At 41.5% G+C, this 23,065-nt stretch overlaps 1 protein-coding gene across 3 annotated transcripts in view; it reads left to right on the forward strand.

Annotated features, from left to right (window-relative positions):
• Positions 1–23,065, forward strand: part of ZSWIM6 (zinc finger SWIM-type containing 6) — a 104,044-nt gene that overhangs the window by 13,274 nt on the left and 67,705 nt on the right. The gene's annotated exons all lie outside the window — the stretch shown is intronic.

Below are 23,065 nucleotides of genomic sequence, written 5' to 3' on the forward strand. Positions count from 1 at the left end.
AATTGTCCTGCTTGTGAACTTAGATCTTGTTTGGTGAGTTTTACCTTGTTTATTGGCCCTGTGAATGCTGCTGTTGATTTAAGGGAGAGATGTCAGGAGAATGGGGCACTAAGGAGGGAAGGGTTCTTTCTGTGTCAGTCAAAATTTGATCAGTTTAAAGTTTTCTTCAAGCCCTGACTGCTGCCTGGAAGAGAAGATGGCTGCTGTGCTTGTGAATTTGCTCTTGTCAGAGGCATCCTGACTGCTGAGGGTCTGCAGCATGAGCCTCTCCCTGAGCTGTGACATTGGACAGGCCCGTGTGTGGCCGTCATCTTCAACACGTCTTCACTCAGCGGTCTTCCTTATTGCAGAACCTTGACTGAGAAAGGAGTCATACTACCATATTCACCCTGTGATTAGAACAAAACAAAACAAATGTTTACTTTAGGAGTACAGCAAAGGGAAGGAAATACCTTACAGCTTGTTCTGGTTGTATATACTTCTTTATGTGTCTGTATAGCTCTTGCAAAATGTGCTTTTTGTCCTTGAAGTTCACATTGCCTCTTCTGATGCAGGACTAAGCTTCAGCCTGTCTTTGTTTAACACAGGCCTTCAAGGTGATTTCCCCCCTTGTTTAACTAGATAATGTATTCCATGGTTGTTTTTTTTTTTTCCCTCATTCATAGCTGTTGACATGGATAAAGCAAGTGTTATTGGCTTTTTGTCTGGTCAGGCCTGCTGAACCATCACAACTAAGAATGAGCTGGAGTCTTTCTTTCTTTGAGCTTTGATCAGTTGTACCTGAACAGTCATGCTGATGGCTGTGGGATCATGGTGGTACATCAGAGACTTCAAGTAGCTTGTATGATCTTCATTGCCGGTAGGAATACATGAGAAGGAAACAACAGAGCACAACCTGGATCTCAAGTGGAGTTTGTAGGCCGGGAACAAGGGAGGAAATAAACCTTATTGCTTGTCAACTGAGCACTTTTGATATGGACCTCACTGACAGTCTGAAATAGTCTTGTGGGTTTCTAGTATCATTACTGCTCACCCAAGGTGAAAAACAGTTGAACAGAATGTTGCCACTTCAGTATAACTTGGGCAGTGTGCAAGTTACAGCTCCTGTTAGTAGGGCACATTACTGAAATGGTCTGTCTTTGGGACTGGAATAAAGCAGATGGGTGAACTTTTCCAGATGGACTGAAGTAATGCAGAACTAAACTTGCCCATAATTGATGAAGGGAAGAAGGGTAGTGGGGGCCCTATTGTATACTTTGGTGATGATGAGCCAATTTTCAGGGCAGAAATGGCTTTTTACCATAAAGAGTGATATCCTGGGGAGTTATGCAGGTCAGCATGGGTTAGGATACTCTGGCTTTTTCAACTGATTGCACAGAGATTAAAGCTTACTACTACTGAAAGTCCACTTTCAAGAGTAGTGTGTTTTAATGTGGAAGAAGTGGTTTGGGTTGCTCACTTTTCAGAACGCTCAACAGATCTGCCTGGAGAACTGTGGCTGTCAGACTCTAGTCTAAGGCATGTGTGAGACATAGCCCTTACGTTGTACTGTGCTTATAGAGGGTACTTTCCTAGCCGTCTTCTGCTGGAAAGGAGCCTGAATGACCTCCAACCCTAACTGAAGTGTCTTGTTTCCTTCCTAGCCTCTGCAGGTGGTGGTTGTCATTAATGTATGTGTTTACCCATGCTCCTAAATGAAATATGTTCTCATTTGAGGAAGGTGAAGCTACCCGGTCTATTATCTTTTCTGCTTTACTGCTGCTCTGCTAACGCTCATGTAAAATTAGATGGCTCCTTTCTGTCAAATCATATTTTAGGCTGATGGTGGGTGTTTAACATAATACTTTTGAGAGATGACTGAGATTTCTGCAAGCCAGGTTCGTTAAAGAAATGTGTTTGTACCAGGTTGAACTCTTGTCTTCTTAGTGAATGAAGAACAGTCAGGTATCAGTCCTTCAGTTTCAGTTGCAAATAGTTTGATTTCATAGTTGTCTTCCTTTTAAACCCTTCCACCTCTACTCCTGATTCTTCCTTATTGTTTTGAAGGTAAATACAGTCAGGGGAAATGGGCTGTTCTGAGCTGTGGTAATAAATGATACAGAGTGCAAAGATAACAATAAGGAAAAAGAACGATCCCACAAGTAATGGGAGGTTCTTTAAAGCATCATGTAAAACAAAAATGTTCAGTTTTGAAGCTTGACTAAGCTATGTTGGGTATAAGATATACTTATTACAGGAAGGATGAAATACTTACAGGATTTGGAGGAGGGTGGATTGAAGAGAGGCAGTATTTGTGGACTTCATTAATCTTCATGGAATTCTGAAGTTTGTGTCTGGATATGTCTACTTCTATTCTGTGTTTATGTGAATTCAAAATAGTGCCACAGTTTCAGGTTAGCGTAGAAAAAGTATTTAAACTCACAGAACTAAGTTTTGGGTTTTATGCAGAGTAAATTTTTATCCCTTAGTAATAAAACAAACAAATAAAAAACCATATTATTTTAAGGGTAGGGCATTTAAAAGAGAGTTTAAGACCTGGTTGCTGCACTTGAGCAAACCTCCTCGAGCCTGCCAAGCTTAGAAACTCAATGGAATTGATGTTTCTGCATGGAACAGACAGCTCATAGTGAACGTTCTCATTACAGCTCTGGTTGAGGGGGAAAAACATTCTATTACCAAAAAAAAAACCAAAAAACCAAGGACTCAACCTAGTTCTTTGTATAAAGCTTTGCTCATGTGTTCAGAACTTTGCAAAGCTGGTTCAGGAATCTTGACTTATAATACTTAGCAAACTTACCAAAGCCATTCGTGAACATTACATAAATACCTGCATACCATCTGAAGGTGAGAATGCTGCCTGTGGGTGCATGGTCAGGAGCTGCTTCTTGTCAACTGTAATTTCCCCTCCTTAGACCTTTATTTTTCACCTTCCTGAATGACAGCTGACCACTTTCCACCAGCGGGTAAAGTGCTGTGATACTGTGGATTATTTTCCAGTCCCAGTTGGGAGACTGTCTGCAGGTCAATTTCTGTAGAGTAATAAATGTGCTACCAGCCGTGCCATTGAGTAGTTTTTGTTGTGAATCTGTACAGGAGAAGTGCTATGACAACTCTTGAATTTTGAAGATATGAGGAAGAAGCCCTGTTGAATTCACATAACTGATACTGCTGAAATTGTGCGTGTAGTTTTATCTACTCTTATGCTATTTAAACTCCCGTCGATTATACTGTGCAGGTCTAGTTCATCCATCATTCTTATTAAATGTATCCATCTTTAATGATGTCCGTGCAAACTAGGGGCTGGGATGTGTGAAATTACTTTAACAAGAAATTTTCTGCTGAGTGCATTCCAGAAGAACTTAGAAGTGTGTAAACTGATTTGATGGGCTTTCATCAAGGTGAATCTGTTTCAGATTCAGGTGATAAGTATTAGCTCAGTTTTAGCTGAGAATGCTTGGACAGAAGGAAAAGACAGAAAACTGACTGATCTCTATCTCAGAGATTTCTGTTAAGAGTATCTTCCCAAGAGTAACACTGCATTTGGTAATAAAACTAAGATATATTTGTATATAATGATCTAAACTTTGGCAGTTGGGAGACCTGGGAAACCCTTTGCTCATAAAGTCTGTATGAAGCTTGCTTTCAAATAGGAGTGGCTCCTCCGATTATATCCTATTGTGAATGCTCAGTAAATCCAGACATTAAAATAGTGTGTCGGCTTTGGAAAATAACTGTCGTCCTGAAGAGAAGGAAGAAATTGTATGGAGTGATGACTTTTGGTAAATATCCAGGTCTACTCTGCTTCTTGTTGAGCTTCACGCTGCACTTTTTCCTCTTACTTTTTCCTCCACACCATGTGGAAGTAACAAGAAGACAGGCAAAATTGAACCCTGTGACATTTGTTAAGAAGGTGCCACTGGACATGGAGGCAGTTGAGATTTAGGCCTTCTATTTAAAAGCAGAATGTAAACTTGCCCTCATCAGATGCAATAGTTTGAGCATGAAAATCCTTCAACTAGTATTTGCTGAAAACATTCCCGATGATTGCAAACTTTTAAATCCTTTTATATTCTAGCTACTTTGAGTACAGTTCAGCACATGTTGTTTAAGCCTGCTTTAATTTGTTGCATGTAGGGAGTGAGCAGAACAGAATGGAGAAACCCCTGGTGAAAGTTGAAGTAGTTTGACTCAGGCTTGGTCATTTAGGAAAAAAGTGTTTCCTCAAAAAAATAGGATAAAGGATGAATATGCTGTGTCTTGATCATCATTTTAAGTTTGCTATGTCTTAAACAAGGTGTAGGTCGCATTTTTATATCTTAACTGACCGGTTTTTGGAGTGTGAAAAAAGCAAGCAAAGGAAATGCGTGGCTTTTAATCAGTTCACTTGGAGCTATGCAGTTCTTGTGTGTGCCTGGAGATACAGGAGAACCTTTTTATTTTTGTTTGGTGACAGCATTTGGAGTTGATACAAATCAGCCCTGTTAGATTTTCTATCCGCTCACTTAGCGTTTCACTTCATGTGGGAACAGGATGCATAGCAAAACCTTCATTAACCCTATGTGCAGATAATGACTATTCCTTTTGTTAATTTCACGTTAGCACTAGTGGAGGGATAACCTGTTTTTGGCATTCTGTGTTAGTTATGCTTATCCTAATACTTACACAGACAGATTTTGAAGATTCAGAAAAATCAGGGTGGGTGGGTGGGGAGGGAAGCTTTATTGAAATACTTAAGTGTTTTGGAGACTTCAGCATGAACACGAACTACTTGCCAGATTTCATTTTCTACCAGTAGTAATAGGCTTTCCATGCATTTACAAATGTTTCTTATGTGAACAGCTGACAAAAGCTCAGGCTTTCAGGGTAAAGTGAGCTGTCTTCTGGCTGGAACAAAGACCTTTGGAGGTCTGGGGGGAGGAAAGCTTTCTTGAGAAGCACAAGTGTAAAGGCAGCTGGCAACAATGGGTACAAATCAGTAATGTATCCAGAAACTTAATTCCTCCTGATTGCATTGCTTCCGAAAGACAGATATTTATTTTAACCTTATTGTCTTTGAATGATGTTATTTTTTATTAAAGAAAACTCTGTGCTGCTGCTTTTGGGGCTGCAAAATGCTGTAATGCAGAATAACCAAGTTAAAATGAAGGGAAGGAAGTGCTTGCTCAAGTGGTGTGATTTGTCTTGTGGTGAGGAATGGGGGTGTCGCTGGGGTTAAACTAGATTAAATAAATAAACCCTGTAGGTCTGGGACCTCTTCAGTTTTCCTGAATCTGACATTATGTGGGATAGTTCCTGAAAGACTTGTTCAAAGTAAGTGACTCCTGATGTTTGTAAAGCAGTATCTCAGTGCTCTTGCTCTTTCCACAACTGTAGTAGCTTTTATTCCTCATGTGGATTGTTACTCTGATAACTTTAAAGGTAAACTACTTACCTCCCCGCATTTTTAGTTTGTATTTAAAGCATTGCCACAAACCCTTGGTCTGTTTTGTGTTTCCTTTAACTCTCCAGTTGTTTACCCTGACATTCAACCATGTAACTCAGTAACACTGCTGAGGGAGAACTTTCTGAAGGAGAAATGCATGTCCTGCTTTGAAGGGTGGCCGCTGTGTGAGTGATCTGGGGGAGGGCTGCGCTGGCTGAAGTCACAAGAAGCTCTCCAAGCACAAGGAAGAGGAGCTGGTGTGCAACAGCATGATAACAAGAGGGCAGCCCCATTTCACTCTGAGAGGTAAATGACGTATAGAAAGCAAACCCTTGCACAAAAGGAGCAGTGCAGTGTTGCAAAATTCAGCTTGTTCATTTGCTAGTAGTAAGCTGTTTGTCTTGATGTGCAGAACAACATAAAAAACAAAAAAACAAAAACACACTTCGGGCAACTTTCACAAACAGATATTGTTATCTCAGTTATAAAATATCATTAATCTACCAGTCTATAACCGACAATAAAAACATTCTTCTTCAAAGAATACTGGTAATATGATGTGCTGCCTCTTTTAAAACGTTTTCTACTGAATGCTTTTGTAGGTGTCTTGGAATGAAGAATTATGAACTTAGCTGAATTACATGATCTCAGTCAAAATAATGTTTGTGTTCAGCATTTCATTGGGAACTTAAGCAATATCAAATATCAGGGGAAAAAAACAACTAAATTCACCAATTAGAAAAAGGTTGTTATAGTAGACTCATTCTGTTTACCTTATTCAGTCCTGTGCCAGTCATACAATCTTTCAGAATAATGAAGTTCTGGCTCTTGTGCGTCAGTAGGCATTGAGCTTAGTTACAGCAGATTTCAGAGCGCAGGCTGCTTTTACAGAGGATAAGATGCACTGTGTTCACCGAACAATAGAGAGTGATTTAAAATTGGTTACAGCCACCTTTTTTCTTTCCTAAGCTTCTTAACGCTGTTTTTAATTTACTCTGCTTTGCAGTTACTTAACTATACTGTCTATAAAGAAAGATCTTCACGTCTTATAATTCCTTTATTAAAGGGCATAGTGCATATTTGAAAACTGTTGAGTTAGAACAGTTCACTGAGTTATTATATGTAAGGCTATCAAAACACAGCATGTTCAACAGTAATCTGTGAATTATGCCATAATGTTCTGCATTAGAGATGAAGGTGAGCTGACTGTCAGAAAGGTCGTGGGTGGCAGTTGTTCTGTACACCCCTCCAAATCCAGATGACTTATCTCTATTGTAAAACCAGTGCTTCTTTATTTTATTTTTAAAATCCTGTTTGTGGCAAATTTTGTCAGCTGCTAAAGGCATGTTCTAGTCTATGGGGAGTTGTTTTGCTTGAGCTCACAGTCATTTTGGGATCTCTGGTTAGATACTAACATGAACATACTCCTTTCCACATGTCTGGTCCTCTCTCAGTTTTTGTTCTGTAGTGTGTTCTTCACCTGTTGCAAATGCTGTTCCTTGTCTGTGACTCGTTTTGTTAGCTTTATCCTATCTCATGTCATTGAGAAGTTTTGGATATATTAGTTAGTGATAACTAGATACAATAAGAAAAAAGTTCTGATCTGTTTTGGATAGTATTTTTTCAAACTTTATTATATAAAGTCTAGAACCATTTTTAATGGTCACCTGCAGTTCTTGAGGCATAGTTCATCCTATGAAGAGCCATGCGCATTAAGACTGACTAATCATAGTAGTTTGCTTTTTTTTTTTTAATGTTGTTATAGTTTTAGAACCTAGTTGCCCCCATGGAAAGATAAGTGTGGGTTATACTAAGTCATAACACCGGGCATTCCTAGTGTAAACATAGCTGTTGTTACGTCTGTAGTTCAGACTAGGCTTGCTGTTGACTCAGTAACATAGGTGATGTTGCTGGGCCTTAGGCTGAGTTTAAATCAGTTATGAGTGCTTTGAGGCATATGTTGCTAAGGTGGGACCTACTGAAAGCCAACAACTGTTTGCAGAGCTTAAATCTGATTTTCACCAAAACCAGAAGTGCTTGGAGTCAGATTTGTAGAGTACTTGATACCTAAATCTGTGGACAAGTGAATAGTGCAACAGTAGTTATGTGGCTAATCACTTGAGGCGTGTTTGTATTTGTTGGCACTGAAGTCTCTTTTAAAAAACAGTCCTTGCTGGTTTCTTTCAAAAAATAACCGGTCCATTAAGAATGGGTTTTAAAAGGACATTTTAAAACAAAAACCATTCTGCAGCTCTTGGGCTTTTCGAGACTTTCAGCATTAGCAGCCTTGATGATGTGTCTTCTGACAGCTGAATTTAAGCTGTAGGATTTTTATCTGTTATCAATACAGTTTAGGCCTGTTCTATTGTTATTATTTTTATTTGAAGCAGTGTCTAGCTGAGAGCTGTCACTACTTAGTCTGGTTTTTTTTGGGGGTTTTTTTTTTTTTTTGGCAGAGTTGATCTTGTTCTGTTTCTGGGACTCTGATCTGTTGGTCAGGATTGAAGAATATTGACAGGCACTCTTACAAACTCCTACAATATGTGTGCACTACTTAGGAATCTAGTGTTTTATCATACTCCCTCCTGAGATTTGGGCAGGAATATGCATGAAACGCAAACCGTATTCTTTATCCAGGATGCCATCCATGGTGATAGCTGTGAGGAATGATTGTACATCGAAGGTCAGAAAAGAATATTCTGTTTTATTCAGAAATGCAAGAAGAAATGCCATTCACTTGTTTAAACTACAGTTCTTGGTGGGCTATGATTGTTTGAAAATAATTGCTTTTATGGAAGTTCAGGGTAATGAACTTCTGAGGCTGAATGTGCCTCAGAGTAGACTGTGAATTGTTTGCTTGTGAGGATCCTTCCAACCTTCTTAATGAGTGAGCGCTTCTGTTTGTGAGATTGAAGTTTCTTTTGTTTTATTGTTATTTTTGTAGTGAAAGTGGTGAGTTTTAACTTTTGAAGCTTCAAATTAATTTTCAACCTAACAATGGAGGAACAATGTAACATCTTCTAGTTTTGGAGTTTCAGACACAACCTTTAACTCCAAACAGCAGCGAAGTAAAATCACTTGTTTAAATTAAAAAACAATCACGATTCCTCATTTGCCCTGCCTGTGTAGCTGGAACAATTCCATTCATCCTGGTGTGGGAGAGTTGTAAAGCTTGAATTTACAACACAGGCATCAATACCAATGTGTAAGTGGGTGGGGTTGGAACTGGTACTGCTTTTATTTGGGAGGAGTTACAGGATGACTTCATTAATTGCGTGCTTTCTTCCCTGTTTCTCTGTTGTTTCCTAACCCATCTGTCGTGATTGTTTGCTTGAATTTCTGTTTAACAGAAGTTGATTACAGACGACCCACTTGCTGCTTTCTTTCTCGCATACAAAGTTGGGGTTATTGTTTGCAGCTCAACTTGCATGATAACTGTCAGATGGAATAGTAAACAACTGGCTCTGGCACCTCTCTGCTCTCCCTTCCATGCAGTTTGAGATTTGATGAATTTCTTTTTATTTAAAGGTAGATAATTCAGGAGATGTTGTTGTTATTTTTTAAAAAAAGCAAAGATTACCATGTTGTTAAGGGAGTATATTTCCAAATTCTGTCATTTCAATAAGTGACATTAAGTTCTTTCCTTTGGATTACAGTTGAGAAATACAAACCAATTGTGTTCTACATAGAAGGCTGGTGTATGGGTGAGAGCCAAGTAGATAATAAAATAATAGATGTAGGTAAAGATGCCACCTTGCATTCAAAGTTCTGGTATGGTTTTGTTGTTGTTGTTGTTTGTAAATATATTTAATCTTCTGTAGCAGAAACAGAAATGTGGTATCATAGGACCAATCTTTTCTCTTGTAACTTATACTGTAATCAGTACTGTAGTGGTGTGCAAACACTATTCATTGTAATAAATTCTAGTGATACCCATCAAATTTATTCTTAGCATTTTTTGAAAAAACAAGTAGAAATTTACCTATACTAAGAACATTAGAGTGTTGGAAGGAAATGGATAACAGATCTTCTGTACAGTTGAGCTTACCATTTGCTGCTGTCATTCTGCTGCAGGCAGTCTCAAGCTGCAAGTCTATGTTTCCCTGTTTCTACACACTGTGTAAACATACAAGACAGCAGTTTTTGCCCTGTGAAGTTTATGGCCAAAGGGAAAAAGTGTGTATTTAAAAACTGAATAGTGGGACTTCATTACTTGTACGAAGTTGCATGGACAGCCAGCTTTCCTGATTGCTGTTATGTTTCTGGGAGAGAATAACAGGAGAAGAAAGCTTGAAGCACAGCATATACAGTTTTATAAATGTTTGCAGGTTTTCTTCCAAATAGAACAAGAAGGAAGCAAGAAAATGTCCTTTATACAAACGAGCAGTGTGTTTTTGACTCCAGTGCTCAACCCATGCCTCAGAATTTGAATATATAAATGTTTCCTTTGCAAATGGTCATGTTCTAAAATGTCCATACTTAGGGCAGTTCAGGCAAAGTTCCCTGACAGTTCCCCTTCTCTCTGTTTCCCACTTTTCCTTGAAGTTCTACTTTTCTTTAAACTCTTGATGGAAAACCTCGAGCATTTCCAGCAATTACTGGTTGATGTGCAAGGATGAAGTCATAGCCACAATCTAATTGTCAAATATTCACTTGCTGGTTATGTGAATGTGGGTGGGCCCGAGTTGCCTTGGAACCTCTTCAGCTGTAATCTTCCTGTATGCTCTTAACAACAGTGCATCTTAACAACGGATGGACATACATATACAGGAGAACCAAGGTTGTAAAGGACCTCTAAGATCATCCAGTCCAAATGTCTACCTGTCATCAATATTTTCCATTAAACCACATCCCTTAGTACCACATCTAAATGTTTATTGAACACCTCCAGGGTCAATAACTCCACCACCTTACTGAGCAGCCTGTTCCAGTGCCTGATCACCCTCTAAATAACTGAGATTAAATGGTTGCCTTTACATCTTCTGATTAGAATGCAGTGCAGAAATATTACTGTTGCTTTTAAGGTGTGTTTTGTTTTTTAAAGTTGTGAAAAAAGTGTTGACCTTGAGTGTGCTACTTTCCATTAACATAAAGTCTTCTCTAAGCTCATGTATTGTATAATGGGTGATTGAAGATGTATGACTAGGCAAAAAATTATTATGTTTAGGATTGTGCCACACACAGGAAAGTATCAAAAGTACAGCCAGAAGATTAATTACTGAGTGAGCTATCCATGTTCTCATTCATAGGCATTCTCTCCATGCCATGAATATACTTAGCAAAGTATTGGTTTCAGAAGTCTCGTCCACACTAGAATTATGTATTTCATCTTGCCTAAAACTGAGTTTAATCACTGAAGGCAGTAAGAAAAGCTTGCTTGGGCTTGAGTTAGCTAGTGTAAATTAGGTTCTTCAAAATAAGAATTTATTAAGGAGAATTCTGTGTTTTACAAGTCCACAGTGAGGTGACATATTAATGGAATTTCAGAACTAAAGAGTATGTTAGTGGGTTTGAATTTAAATACCTAACCACTGAAGGCAAATAGATCATTCTAGTCCAAAAAACAAAGTTATTTGAGTCTGAGGCACTTGGTTTGGTAAAGCTGTTGGTAGAAACATCTGGGTAAAGCTGGTGTTTGCTTTTTCTTTTTTTTTTCTTCTTTTCTCCTTGACAGGGAATAAGTAGCCAATAATGTTGGCCCTTTCTGTTCATATTGTCTGTCTGCAGTGTTCATTGTCATGGTCTCTGGAAAGCAGTGACTGAGAGGATATCAATGTGTTTGGGACCTTCTTTTGACCTGGCAAGGTTATGCCTGACCACTTGTTTTCTGACCTTGTCCTCTGCGACAAGTCTGTCCTGCTGTGACTCACCTCTGAGCTTCCATGGCTTCTTTGTCCTTCTCTTATATAATTTTCTGATCTTGTCTGACCCTACTTTACCCTCTGACCTGTGTCCTTCATTGATTTACTTTGATCTTCTGATTTCTCATCTCTGACCATATCTTTTGCCTTTTTTTTTTTTCTTTCTTTCCCTGTTCTCCTCTACCCTGCTGCTTTTTTCTTTGATCTTCTCTTCTTGTACCTTATTTTCCACCACCCGTGTTGTATCCCTGTCCCCTCTTCTGTAACTTTTTCCAACGTACTATGAGCTTGTATTGCTGTATCTGACCTCTCTGACCCACTTTGGCCTTTTCATGGACCTCCTGTCCCCTGTCCTCCACTGGTTTTCTCCTCTGTTCTCTTCTCTGGCTTTCTTTTTCTGCCATGCTGTCTGGCATTTTCTCTCATCTCCTCTCAGACATTCACTTTTTCAGGCCTTTTCTATTCTCTGATCTCCTCTCATCTTCAGAACACAGCTAACAGAAGCAGCCTACAGATACATCAGTTAGTACAGCAGTTTCTGGTTCGGCTTTGGAAGCTTCAGGATGTTCTGGGGACACTGAAGGAATGCATGGCAACCCTCTGAGAAACTGGAGTGAGCCCACTGCTTTTAGGCAAGTATAGAGTAAGCAGAGACATAGTATTGTGGGCCTGTGGAAGTTCTGGCAGCTTACAGTGAGTGTAATTAGCTTGACCTATAGTGCCTGGAGCCTTTGCTCTAGCAGTCCCCTGATTAGGGAGGATACAGCTGCTGCTTGGCTGAGGCCTGTGAGAGCTGGTCCCAGAGCACAACTGTTCTCTTTCCATCTTGTTTTTCCTCAGTCCATTTTACCTGACAGAAAGGGAAGTGGCCCTCCAAAAATAGCATGGTAGGAGAATGTAACATATGTACCTTAAAGAATTATTTTCTAGCTTGGAAGAAGATGTTGCTGCAGCCAAACTTGTGACAACGGTTATTTTTTCATTTGTATTTCATTCTTGTCTTCACCTGCTGCAGTAACTTCTAAGGTCATCCCTTCTGTCAACATTCAGTGCTTCCTTTGATTGTGGACAGTGAAATCTCAGAATCACAGAATGGCCTGGGTTGGAAGGGACCTCAAGGATCATGAATCTCCAACTCACCTGCCACAAGCAGGGCTACCAACCTCCACATTTAATACTAGACCAGGTTGCCCAGGGCCCCATCCAACCTGGCTTTGAACACCTCCAGGGATGGGGCATCCACAACCTCTCTGGGCAGCCTGTTCCAGCACCTCACCACTCTCTTGGTAAAGAACTCCCCCCAGATATCCAACCTGTATCTTCCCTCCTTCAACTTAAAACCATTTCCCCTTGACCTTTTCTTATTTACACTTGTAAAGAGTTAACTCCCCTCCTGTTTATAAGTTTCCTTTAGGTCTGAAAGGCTGCAATGAGGTCACCCCACAGCCTTCTTTTCTCCAGGCTGGACAAGCCGAGCTCTCTCAGCCTGTCTTTGGAGGGGACGTGCTCCATGCCCCTGATCATCTTTGTGGCCCTCCTCTGGACCCTCTCCAACAGCTTCCTGTCTTTTATTGTGGTCCCCAGACCTGGACACAGTACTCCAGATGGGGCCTCACAAGAGCAGAGTAGAGAGGGACAATCACCTCCTTGTCTCTGTTGACCACTCCTCTTTTGATGGAGCTCAGGATCCCATTTGCTTTCTGAAATGCAGGAGCACACTGGTGGCTCATGTTAAGTTTTTCATCTACCAGGACCTCCAGGTCTTTCTCTTCAGGGCTGCTTTCAAGGACTGCTGCTCCTCCCAGTCTATATAAATGCCTGGGATTCCTCTGGCTGGTGTAGCTTTGGTTTACAAGTTGTAAGTCATGCCACTGTGTGATGATTAAACATGGTAACAGGATTTCAGGTAAAACTGGAGATCGCCTCCACCAGTTACTTGACTAATAAATAGTTGAAGGACTGTTCATTGAAAAGATAACTATTAACAGTTGCATTTTGTGAACAGCAATGAAATAAAAAGATTTCCAGTGCTGGATTTTCACAATGACTTGATCCTTGATAAATGAAGTGGCTTAGCAGCAGCAGAACAAATACTTTCTGTGTTTGTACTTCAGTGTTACTAAGTTCTTTCGTATCAGAACTTTAGGAGCCCTTTCTTTTTGCCATTCTGTGGAATCGGCTGCATCTTTGGGACCACTTTCTTCCTTAAAGATCTCTGGAAAAGCTGAATTGCAGTGAATTTATACATCTCAGTTTGGCAAGACCAGTTTCTGTAATTTTGACTGTTGTGAAGTTTCCAGGATGCTAATGAGAGGTCCAGTGACTGCTGATCTGCTTTAATTTTCACCCATACCTTCTGAGAGAGGCTGCTGTCATTCACAAAGGCAGTCTGAACTGAAGCCAATGAAACCTCTGTACTGTTTTTCTACTACGCTGTGTTTAGGACAGTCTCTGCTTTATCCACCCTATCTACCTAATTTTACATCCTATCCTTAATTTGCTGCCAGAATCTTTCAGTGCATTGAGATACAAGTGAAACTCCCTACCCAGTGTTTTGGATGTAGAATTAGAGCCTAGAGGCTTTGTTATAAACTGCTAACATTGCTGCTGTAGGCAGTGTTGTTGCTATGATGTTTAAACATCCTTGAAGTTCCATGTTTTACTAATGTCTTAGCTTCCCCCTCTGCCCCCCCTTAACTGTAGCTTTACTTGAATGATAAATATGAAATTACTCCTGAGTGTCTGTTTTGAACAGATACTTGGCTAGTGGTTTTTGAACTGTATTTATTTCTAAGCGTCTTTTTTTTTTGCATTGTATACAATTCTAACAATTGTACTACTGAACCTTGCTAAAGTATTGCCATACATTTTTATTTCTCATTTGGATTCTGTGGTGGCACTCCTTTAGGTGCTAAACTTGCAGCTCCAATTAGCTAATGATGCTTCGTTGCAGGCAATTGCATTTTATTATGAATGGTACATTGCAGGCAGAAAATACAGCAAGGGCTGTAACTTGAACCAGAATGGCTCTCTGTAAAGGTTGGAAGATACCACAGTAAACTCCAGCCTAATTTATAAATAGGCTTCCTGCCTCTTCTTGTAGGGGCTTGACATTTCAAGAGAACAGGTTTAACCTATGCCGAAGGCTTTCAAAACTGTTGTGAGAGAGAAACAAACCATGTATGCACTGAACCAACTCATAATGAAACACAAGTTGGAACATAACGTCTTTTACTTGAAATTGCACTGGGTTCAGTTTTCACAGTGCTTTTCAGAGTGCTTGAGAAAGTTTCACACTGCTTCGTGAGTGTTGTGGCTTCTTAGTTATATATACATATATATACATGTGTGTATATAGATATATATAGTGCTGAGGGAAAAAAAAATGTTAAGAAACTGTTATTTTCATGTCAGATCAGCAATGTAAGTAACATGTGGGTTCAGGGTTTCTTACCATTTTACAGCTCTCTGTAAATACATCAGGGAGAGGATATTACTACTGTATGTTTTAAACTCCTAAGAACCTATTAAAGTTCTGGGCTAAAGATTTGTGAGTATTCTGCCATTTTCTGTGACCAGTGGGAGAGCTCAGTCCATATGTATGTAGGATTTAGGCTGTGGTTTTGCGTGCATTTCTTACAGTGTCAGTATGCAGGGAACTTGCCCTCAGCTGCATCTTTGTGTCTTGACCCTTTTCCTTTAGTTGTGCCAGCAGAAGTGGGGTTTTTGTTTTGGATGTGGCTGGGTGTGGTGGTGTGGATCAGAGAACCTATCCAGTGAAAGCTGGTTAATTGTTTTTTTTTCCATTCTTTGCTTCAGTTCCATTTGTAGAGGATTGGAGAAGAGTTGTGGGCAAACTGGTGGCAAGTACAAGCGCCAGTGGTTCCTGCACATTGCCTGGTGCTGCCAGCAGCACGCAAAGCCATGCCTGTGGGTGTGTTAGCCTGAGGTGCTGTGGATTTCCCAATGCTAACCATAAGCCATTAATGGAATACTTTATTACTTTCCTTCTTCTAATCTGTGTTTATGCTAAGGCAGTAAATCTCTCTTTGGGGAGGAGGAAGGGGCATCCCCTTTCTATCTGGCACACCTAGTTTGTCCTATCCAACTCTTAAATTACATTAGGTCTGACTGTTGAAGTTTTTCCCAAAGAAAACAAAACAGGAGGAGGGTGCAATTTGCTGTTGCCTGCCACCCAGAACTTAGGTGGAGGAAGGAAAGTACCTGAAATAAAGCATCCCATTCACCTCAGTGGTTCTTTCTGGGGTTTGCTTTATCTGATGTAGTACTGTGTATTAAAAAACAAACAAGCAACACACATATAACAGCCTCATGAGCTTCTTCCTACTTCTGTCTCTGCTGGTTGAAAGAAAAAAATATAAAAGAGGGAAAGAAGAAAAAGAATAAAAGGCGAAAAACAATGTGTGTTGCTGTGCTTCCTGGAGCATACCCACGTTGACTGAGGAAATGGAAGAAGGGTTGTTCTGTCTGCAGCATCCTCAGGTCATTGTAAAGTCCCTTAAGTAGCCTTACCTTCAGCCTTGATAAGGCAAGCAGTCCACTACATCTCAATGAAGTAACAGCTATGTGAAAATATCTACAGTACTACAAACTGTGTTGGGAAGAGATGTCGCTTCCAAACTTCCTTTAATTTCTTTGTAGGCCTCCTATGAGTGAAGTGGGGATTTGCAGAGGTGAGAAAAGCTAGCGCTTCTGAAAGTGCAGAGCTCACAGGAGAAATCCATGTCTTAATCTGCAAAAATGAAGTGTTCTGTCAGTTCTTAAATAGGACTTGTGAAGAGTTGCCAGGCTTAAAGAGGGTGTAGTTTGGCACTGGTGGTTTGTCTTTAAGAATAATTGCAAGGCTAGTAATTTATTTATAGCTGCAGTCAAAATAAAGATGCGTATTGGTTATAAAAGCCACACTGGTTTTTCTCTTGGAATGGAAATTCTAACTGCATCGTTACGCTGAGTTGTCCTTTTGTTTCCCTTCACTTCCTTGTTCATGGGTTGGAGAAGTTTTCTTTCTCTGGATTTCATGCTTCTTAGTGTTCATGTAACAAAGAAAAAGCTTTTTATAAACATACTTACTCAAGAAGTCCAAATGATTAGTTTAAGTTTTAGTTGGTTTGGTGGAGGTGTTGTCCTTTTACTGAAAGATTTCTCTGTAGCTCGTGTGCTCTGCCAGTACTTCCCCATCGCCTCTGCATTTATCCACTTGCAGTCTGCACACAGTGTTTGTTTTATCTTGTTTGTGCTAGATGCTGTACAAACTCATGTTACCAGTTAGTGCAAGCTCTGAAAAGTTTATTCTTAAATAGTGAAGAAAATGGGTGTAGCAAAAAAGGGAAGAGGAAGAGGCACTGCAAACAAAGGCTAAATAGGTACATAATTGTACAGCATTGCTTAATTGTCAACTGAAATCTCTATAAATTAATTAACTGCTTCTGGAACCAAAAGGTTTAAAAGTCTTATGAGGGCTACTCTGAAAGTAATGCCTCCTGTGTTACTGTGTTGGTCCATGATGTGGATATTGGTGATGTGGCAGTAGGGGTTGAATCTTACCACCAATATGCCATTGGTGACATGATGTGTTTGTTTCCCTTTTGTAATCCTCCAGGGGGTTGCGATTTTCAGCTTCTCCTCTACAGCTAAAAAGAGATATTTTAAAACAATCCAAAGATGTATAAAATGTTTCTGATCTAAATTAGAGAAGCCAGAGACACTTAAGAATGAGATTATTTTAAGGAGGCTTTTGAAGGACTTTATTTTGAGCACTGTTCAGATAATTGTAGGGGTATGGTAAAAACCACTGAAGTGACATTGCTTTCACCGAGGGAGCTGCTTGAAATAAATCTGAGGAAGTGTTATAAATGAGGCTAAAACTAAATTATCTGCTTGCTTCTGATGTGCAAAGTGATTGTTAATTAGAATCTCACAGCAATCTGCAGTGTCTAACAGGATGTACAAAAAGTTCCTCAACTTGTCTTGTGTTGGCAAAGGTAACGTGGGGACATCACTGGGATGGCAGAGAACAGAGTTCCGTGGGGAACTATTCGTAATAGTTCATGCACATACCCCAAATGAGATCCCAAAAGGAGGAGAGTCGGAGCTCATCTGAAATCCCTTTAATGCTGCTGTCAGTTACTCATTAGAACACTGCAGCCTGTTTTTGGAATTGACATTGTTAGATGTATTTTGGGAAGACTAGTGATTATAAATCTGTGAACCACACATGGTAATGATAGATAGATAGATAGATAAAGAAACAGATCCTTTCCAACCCAATTACGTATTACATGCAAAAGAAATAGTTTGCTTGCTTAGAGCAAAGACAGAATTTGTAAATGTCAAGAAAACTAAAAGTTATGGTCCCCACAGCAACTATTAAGTCACCCCATCGTGTACTCTGTGTGTGTGTGTGTTGCTGTGTATGCTGATAAAATCTTGGCTTAAAATATGTGCTGTGGCAGTTATAGTAGCTGGGGGGAAGTTTTATTCAAATGAGTGCCTTGGTGCTTTGAAGACATTGAACTGATTCATTCTGTGCTCTTAAATCTGGGTGTCAGTTATGTGTCTGGATAAGATGCTTCAATGTGTAGCAGTTAATGTTAGTACTTGTATGTTATGTATGTGATACAGAGGAATGAGAATCCTGTCTTTCCCCGTACCATCTGTGCATACAGCTTAGAAGCATGGGTTGGTGCTATGGTGTCTCTTTGGAACTTGAACAAATTATGGAATCAGAATCCACAGCTTTAATTGGGCTTGGGCAACTCTTGAGGAGCTGTGTCAGTTCTGAGGAATGCTGATTGAGATGGCTGGTTTTTTGTTTGTTCGTTATTAAAGCAGGGAAGCTAAAAAAAACAGTTTTCTGTCTGAAACACGGAAATCCACTGTAGGAAACAGCCTGTGATTTTGCACGTAAGTGTATAAAGTTGTGATCTTACTAGCAACATGGTTGTTCTGCTTTGGGAAGTAGGGAGATAGGTTTCTTTGGAGTTAGTATTAAGAGGTGGAGGTGGTGGGAGACCGGTGATCAGAACGGTCTGTTCTGACAAAATTCTTTACAAGATACCTGGAACGTGTTTGCTAGCTGAATTAAAACTGATCTCTAACTCTGCTACGGCACTTTGAGCTCAGCCTATTTGTTTTCAGCTTACAGTGTCTGCAGTCTTACGGTAGTGGTGAGATGCTGTCAGCCGAAGTTATTAAGTATTATGTAAGTGTTTCCTGGGGTGCTTGCCTGTCTGCTTTGACATCAGTCTCCCTCACTGGGCGAGGCAACGTGTATTGGGTGTTTACCTAAAGGGCAAAACCTGGCACATGCCAGCAGTGTATTTCTGTGCGGTGCATCCTCTGAGCAGAGCTAAACCTGATGGGTTAGAAGATTACAGAATGTTACAAAATAAAAGATTGCGAGCGTGCTTTATCAAGGAGATCGGTGCATGCTGTTGCTGGCACTTGCACTCAGCAGTGTCACACTAACATTTCCCTTCGCTCATACATCTCGGTGGACAAAGTGCTTCGGAGCTCTGCGCCGTGTCGCGGACGGCTCGGAGGGGCAGCGCGGTGCCGGTACCGGAGCTGTGCGCTGGGAGCCCCGCGGGCGGTGCTGCCTCTCGGAGCCGCGGTGTCGTTTGTAGCCTCCGAGTAGGAATGTGCTCTTCGGGAGCGGTGGGACACAGGCGAAGCGAAGGCTCCACCCGGCGACGGGACCACGCGTGTCCGCGGCGGAACAGGCTGCCGCCAGCTCGTACGGGGCAGGCGAAGGGTTAAGGTCGGGAGCGGCCCTCCGGCATTATGCAAGCGGCTCGGTGAAAAGGAAGTGCATTGCAAAACGCTGAGCTCAGCCGCCTGGCCGCCGGCCAAGCTCCGCTTTCCTCGCTCCAGCTGAGGGCTTTCTAAGCTTCCCAGCGGCGGCTCTGCCGGCACTGCCGAGGAATGCGGCCTCCCCGCCAGCTGACGTAGCACGCTCGGTTCAGCCCGGGGCCAGCCGGCATGGCGGCGGCAGGGGGCGGCTCCTCCGCCCCAGGACCGCTGGGCACTCTGCCCGTCGGCGTGATGCCGTCGCCGGGGCCGCGCGGGGTGGGCGGCGTTGTGCCCCCTGTCGGGGCGGGTGGGGTCGTTCCTTTCCACAGGGCAGCCGTGTGTAAAACAGCACCCCGTTGTGAGCAGGCGGTGCTGGCTGCGGGGCTTCATATCGAACTCAGCTATGAAGGCATCTTGGAGCTGATGACGGAGGAGGACGATGGAGAACACTCGGGAGAATTCCTCTTCTCATTGCTTTCTCAGTTCTCTCCTGGTAGTGCACTGCACGTGTAGGTGGCATCCGTAGTTACCTGTTCATAATCATAAGGAATACAAATGAGAGAACAGACAGAGGGGAGATAACATTGAAACTGTTACTAAGGAAAACTTGTTAGTGCAGGCAAGGCTAGTTCATGAGATTCATTCTCAGTGGTATGGGAGCCAGGTCTTACCAGAAAGGACCAGATGAACTCATGTGGGAAACACCCCTAAAGCTGGAGTTTGAGGTACAGTCCCTGGCTGAGGCTTTCTTTAGATCTCATCAGAGGTGGATTTCTGTACGGCTGAGGAGCTTTGTGCCTTTGGGTGAATCACTGCTCGGCGCTGCTTTCTCCGCTGTCCTTTTCCTGTCTTGTCTGCTGGAGATCATTATTGCGTTTCATGACTGCTACTGGACAGCACATACCAGAGTGGTGCCTCAGCTTCTGTCTGGGGCATCCGAGCAGCAGTAATACAATAGCATGACTGCGATGAAGTCTCTGGGTTGCCAGTATGAATCAGACTAGTTTTACGCCTCATTCCAGTGAGCACAATCTGGGATTTCCTCTTGAGCTGTAAAGTGACTAAGTCTGGCTAAATGTGTCACAGGCCATACAAAATAGGACTTCAGAGCTTTTAATATTGCTGTGTATTGAAAAGGAATTGGGTATATTGGGTTATAAGTAAGACATTTCTACAAAGAGTAGGCAGAGCATGAAACTAAACATGTTGCTACTTCTGAAGTTCACCAACAGGTTTCATTTGATATATGGGGATGGATTAAATTAAATTAATTACATGTGGATTTTACACGAACGCCAACATTTATTTCTTTTTGTTTTGCTGCTGTTTCTACTCCTTCTACCTTAATTCAGTTTCAGTCCTGTGTAGTTGGTTTTTGTTGTTATGGTAAATACTTGTATTGATTTTTCAGTTCTGCTTTTTGGACCCTGTTTTCAAGGCGCAGTGCTCCCTGCTGTCCCACCAGCAGTCCCTCGTCATGATGACTCAGTGGTACAAACTTAGGCGCAATTCTAAGAGAGAATGTACTCCAAATGGAAATGTCCTCAGTACCCACTGAAATCTGGTGCAGTGCAGCTTTAGTGAAAAAGAACAGAGAAATGGAGCAGTGCCAGTACCCAGTATTGTATTTTCTCTTTGTGCCTTACTAGCCAATGGTCCTGTGCTGTAGACATCTGTTCCATCTATCTGTATGGGTGCAGTATGACCAGCTTAATAAGGCAACAGTGTAAGTATTCCACAACACTAAAACAATACAGGAGCAGCCCCTTTGCGCATTACTGGTGTGCCCCTCTATGTAGAGGCAGAGAGCAGCAGTCAGATGGATCAAGGCTCTGATGAATGCCATGTGTGTGCTGCTTCCTGTGGGCAATCCTCCTTTCTTGGCAGGATACTAGTTAACATGTTGTGTTCTTTCCCTGTGCTGACCCTTTGGGTAAAGGGATTCTGGTGCTAACCTGCATCCTTGACATCCTTGTCTTGGGTTCTAATAACTAAAGAAGCATCCTTATCTCACTCTTCTGGAGATGTTAACTGAAAGGACAGTTTTGCATGTGTCTGAAGGAAAGATGACTTCAGCAGGGTTTGCTGACTCAGAAGGATGAAAACCCTCTAGTCTGTTGCTTGCCTTGATGGTTTTGGACACAGCGGGGGTGACAAACAAAGTGTTCCTGTCCCATCCCATTTTCAGCTTATAACTTCCTCTTCCACCTCCTCCCGCAGACGCTGGGCAGCTTTCTCTCGCCTCTGTCTGCCCAGCATCCCATGTTTCTCCCACCAGGATGTGAGGCCCTTTGCCAGGAGGTCCTGTGGGCGGTGCAAGGCTGGTGGGCAGGAAGCGCATTGGTGCGCTGCATCTGGGAGCCCCATTTCTGGTGCAGCCCCAGGGGCAGCGCTCTGCAGAGGCTGGATGTGGATGGCTGCTCAGCTGTCATTAGCTATTTATGTTTTCCTCCTTATGCTGCTAATAACAGTAAAATAACGGTATTCACGGAGGACTGCAGTTAAATGAGTGGAGCAGTCCTCAAGTGTTTTAAATGCCTTTTCATTTGCTGTTGAATTTTTTTTTTTTCCTAACGTTCAAGTCTTGTAGCTTTTTGACTTACGACTTTTTCTGTTGCTGTCTCCCGTTATCTTACCTTATTCTTCAAAGTAGAGACTGCATTTCAGCAGTTTAGAATGTAGATGGACACATCCAAAAGTGAAACATAGGTTGGCATGGCATGGATGTGTGTTTTCATGCTGGTATGGGTCTGAAAGCTAGGAGATGCAGGATTGTGCTCAGTTGAAATTTGGTTAAAGAGGTTTTGCATTGCCCTACTTGTCTGTTTCAAATGGCTGCAGCACATGCAGTGTTGTTCTGTGAAACATGCCGTACCCTGGTTCTATCCTTGAGATGTGTTACAGAGCTCTTTGGTGCTAGCTGACAAATCCTTGTATCACACTCTGGTACTTGTGTCACAGAGATACCGTAGTAGTACATGGAGATACAGTGCCATCTGTATTGCCCGGTGCTGTGGGGTTTGTAGTGTTTGTAGGAGGGGCCTGTAGGAGTACTTGGTGAAATCCTGGAGTTTGTTTCTCCATGAGGCTCCTTCAGAGCGTGCTTTTTCAGCCAGTAGTAGTTGCATAGATTCCTGTAACATAGGTTGTTATTGTCAACATGTTGTGGCAATGCTATCTGTAGTTAACAGTAACATAGAAGAGGATTCACATGTTTAGATCCACACAGTTACTCTGTCCTTGTTGGAATGATATGGCTGTTTTGTTAAGTTTCCTTCAAATCTATTGGTTACAAAGCGGATAATGTAAAAGCACAGTATCTGGGTTTTATGCTGAAAGCAGCACATGCTTAAAAAAAAAAAAAAAAGAAAGAAAAAAGATTCCTTTGTGTTTGGAAGCAGCTTCTGTGAGTAACTCTGTGTTAATACTTTTCCGTGCATTGATGCTTCAACAAACAACAATTACAGGAAAGTGACAAAGCAGCATTTTTATGAGCAGATTTATGCAGCGTGCTTTTTTCCTTTGCTTACTGCTCTTTTCCCTGTTTTGGCACAAAACAATGAGATCCTTTTCCCAGGTGGAAAGATGAAGAAAACCAGCTTCCCCTGACTGTGTAAAAATCTGTTGTCTCAGTTTTTTAATTTTTTTTGTCTTCAAAAATAACAGCTTTTTGTGTGTGTGTTCCTAGTTGTATTCACTATGAAGTAGGGCCTGGCAGTGTGCAGGCAGTGCTTCCACTGCTGCAGATTACTTTGTCACAGAGCTCACACCACTGAGCTGATATTTTCTTGAGTGACACCTGCTTAAGAATAGTATGGGTGTTTGAGTTTCTGTCACTCTTGCCGTGGCTGGAATGGGATCCTTAGGTCCGCAAGGAAATAGGATGTCCTGTGTCCAGCACTCCTCTTGTCTGGAATATTTGGGTAATACTTGAAAGATTTTACCAAGAATGAGGCTTGTTCTCCATCAA

The sequence above is a fragment of the Coturnix japonica genome, chromosome Z, assembly GCF_001577835.2.
Source record: "Coturnix japonica isolate 7356 chromosome Z, Coturnix japonica 2.1, whole genome shotgun sequence".
Taxonomy (NCBI): Eukaryota; Metazoa; Chordata; class Aves; order Galliformes; family Phasianidae; genus Coturnix; species Coturnix japonica.